The following is a 2,780-nucleotide window of genomic DNA, read 5'->3' as shown; positions in this document are numbered from 1 at the left end:
GTCGTGGGGCTTGAACTCTGGGCCTGGGCGCTGTCCCTCAGCTCTTCAGCTCAAGGCAAGCGCTCTACCACTTGAGCTACAGCGCCACTTCCTCTTGTCAGGTTTTTAATAAGCACTAGTCAGCACATTTCTAGGAATTTATCTTAATACATATTTTCCCCCAAGTGAGGAAAAACAAGTAAATAAGAACAAACTACAGAACTCCTTGAAACGACGGGATTCTAGTAACAACCAATACGGTCACGAGCCTACCACACAGCTGCACACAGGCAACTCAATCAACCATGCCCCCACACATGTCAGAGTGGCCCGTTCTCTTGGCGACCCCGCTCTGCCCCTTGCATGGCATGCGGGCTCCCACAGTCTTTTCTTCTCAAGAGGAAATGCACAAGACAAAGGTTCTGGAACAAACTACAGCTGCTGCTGCTCTCGCCTCCATAGTACTTCTACTCTCTGCCTTCTATGTTCATTCTGACATTTCACCTCAGCAGGCCGTGGTGGCTTAGCAGACAGCATGGCAGCCTCCGTTCTTAGGGTGTAAGCTCTTGGCAATCACATCCTTGCTCAAGCCCCAGAACCACCAAAAAAGCAGAATATTCCCCTAGCCAGGCACTGATGGCTCACACCTGTAATGCTAGCTATTTAGAAAGCTGAGATGTGAGGATCATGGTTCTTAGCCAGCCCAGGAAGGAAAATCTGTGAGACTCTTATCTCCAATAAACCATCAGAAGTGGAAGTGATGCTGTAGCTCCAGAACAGTACCCAGGCTCTGAGTTTAAGCCCCACAACCGACAAAAACAAAACATCTTTTCACCAGCTAGGAAGGTACATGTACAATAATATTTGATCACTGTTTGTACTACCAAGAGGAGAACTTAAATTTCCAAAAAGGGGAGTTAACTCCAAAGTATAAAATGCAATGCTAGGGCTGGGAAGATGGTTCAGTGGTAGAGTGCTTGCTTCGCATGCATGAGTCCCTGGGTTCAATTCCTCAGTACCATATAAGCAGAAAAAGCTAGAATGGTGCTGTGGCTCAAGTAGTAGAGCACTGGCCTTGAGCTGAAGAGCTGAGGGACAGCGCCCAGGACCAGAGTTCAGGCCCACAACCGACAAAAAAATAAAATAAAATAAAATGCTAAGGGCTGGGAAGGTGGCTTGGTGGTAGAGTGCTTGCCTTGCATCCATGAGGCCCTGGGTTCGATTCCTGAGCACCACATAAGCAGAAAAAGCCGGAAGTGGTGCTGTGGCTCAAGTGGTAGAGTGCTAGCCTTGAGCTGAAGAGCTGAGGGACAGCGCCCAGGCCCAGAGTTCAGGCCCCATGACCAGATCCAAAAAAACAAACAAACAAAAACAAAAAAAAAACCAATAAAATAAAATGCTAATCTACATCTGACACACAAAGTCGTCTATAATATATTGTGAAGTAAAAGAAGAAAGCAAATTATAGAAGAGTGCACTCAGTGCAGTCACTTACATACAAAATAATACACATGCTGTGTGTATGCACACAGGAATGATGCTGTGTGTATGCACACAGGAATGATGTGTAACAAACTACTACTGAAAATCCTTCCTTCCGATAAGGGAAAAAACAAAACAAAACACGGCCCTCCAGAGGCTTAGGGAGAACTACAAGTTCAAACACAGCTGATGAACACAGGCCAGCCAGACTGGGCTGAAGAGTGGACATGTTGGGGCTGGGAAGGTGGCTCAGTGGTAGAGTGCTTGCCTTGCTTGCATGAGGCCCTGGGTTCGATTCCTCAGCACCACATAAGCAAAAAGAAAAAAGCCAGCAGTGGCACTGTGGCTCAAGTGGTAGAGCGCTAGCCTTGAGCTGAAGAGCTGAGGGACAGCGCCCAGGCCCAGAGTTCAGGCCCCACGACTGGACCCAAATAAAAAAAAGAAATGTACTCATTATCTTGCCTATGTAATTGTAACCCCTCTGTACAGTATTTTCACAATAAAAAAGAAAAAAAAAGAATTGATGATAGGGGGAATGGAGGAAAGGAAAGGAAGGGATGACATTATCCAAAAAGAAAAAAGAGTGGACATGTTTTATTTTCAAGAGTTGATAGCCAAGTTTCACTATAAACCAAGAGTTTAAATGAAGTCTCCCGTTTGCTAAGCACTAATTTACACATAATTAACTGCTGAAGCAGGGATGGTGACTGCTAATATCTCTGTGAGGAGTGGAAGGCTCAGGCAAAAGAAAACAACACATGCAATGTAAGCAGAGATGTCTGCTTCTGCCCTCAACCTGTAACTGAGGAAGTACAAGCTTTCTAACAGCATACATCGGGTTGTATGTCCTTCCTCTGATTCCCCAGTACTGACCACAGGAAAACACTGCCCTGCTGTTCCGGTGCGCCGAAACTGAAACAGCACCTCCACTGGGAACAGCAGGCAGACCAGCACAGAGAAGCGTCCAGAACACAGCTGCATTACCAGTTCATCCTCTTCTATGGAAGGGGAGTAACTCAGCCACAATAAGGTTAATAGCAGGCTTTAATCAGCGTTATCAATCAGTTAATCGACCTAATTGTAAGTTGTGGCAAAGTTCTCACCATGACAAATATCTACTTGTCAAGTAGATACTTAAAAATAAATATGAGGTTGCTCATCGCAGTTGTTCTCTGCTTCTATCAGATATCCATGCCAAGATCCTTCAAGAGCACCAAGTTCCAGGATGGGCAGCCTTCCCCAAAGACCCCAGTCCTCTCAGATGCCCTGAGAAGTTTCTTTTTTCTTTCTTTTTTTTTTTTTTGGTCGGTCGTGGGGCT

The sequence above is a fragment of the Dipodomys ordii genome, unplaced genomic scaffold (assembly GCF_000151885.1).
Source record: "Dipodomys ordii isolate 6190 unplaced genomic scaffold, Dord_2.0 Scaffold69, whole genome shotgun sequence".
In the NCBI taxonomy this organism is placed as follows: domain Eukaryota; kingdom Metazoa; phylum Chordata; class Mammalia; order Rodentia; family Heteromyidae; genus Dipodomys; species Dipodomys ordii.
This window is presented reverse-complemented; position numbering follows the sequence as displayed.